Genomic DNA, 438 nt, shown 5'->3' with positions numbered 1-438 from the left:
CATCCAAATGAGACTTTTACGTTATGTTAAATGATCATCCAGGTTATAGGCAGCTTCTTACGATAGCCCCAGAGAGGGCTGCCCTACTGGAAGGACTGGCTCATAAGAATAATTGGATCAATTGCCTCTTTCAACTCCCCACATCAGTCACTTCTTACCAAATCTTTATCCCTAACCCCTAACCAGCTCTTTATAGAGCCAGCCACCCAGGAGGCATTTTGACTAATGTGATTGAGGTCAGGGGCAACAGGAGAGAAGGGAATTAGTCTCAAATAGGGAGGAAGAAATGAGAAAAGGAATCATCATTCCCCCACCTGCAGCCCTGTTTGGTGATCCCTAATGCAATGGTCATTGTGTGGAGCAGGCAGGGGAGATGTGATGGAGAGAAGGAGAAGGGAAGGACCTGACTTACTGCTGGCACCTGCTGGTAGCCTGCTT

Source organism: Phascolarctos cinereus, unplaced genomic scaffold (genome assembly GCF_003287225.1).
Source record: "Phascolarctos cinereus isolate Bilbo 61053 unplaced genomic scaffold, phaCin_HiC Scaffold_1;HRSCAF=81, whole genome shotgun sequence".
In the NCBI taxonomy this organism is placed as follows: Eukaryota; Metazoa; Chordata; class Mammalia; order Diprotodontia; family Phascolarctidae; genus Phascolarctos; species Phascolarctos cinereus.
Note: the sequence above shows the minus strand (reverse complement) of the source record.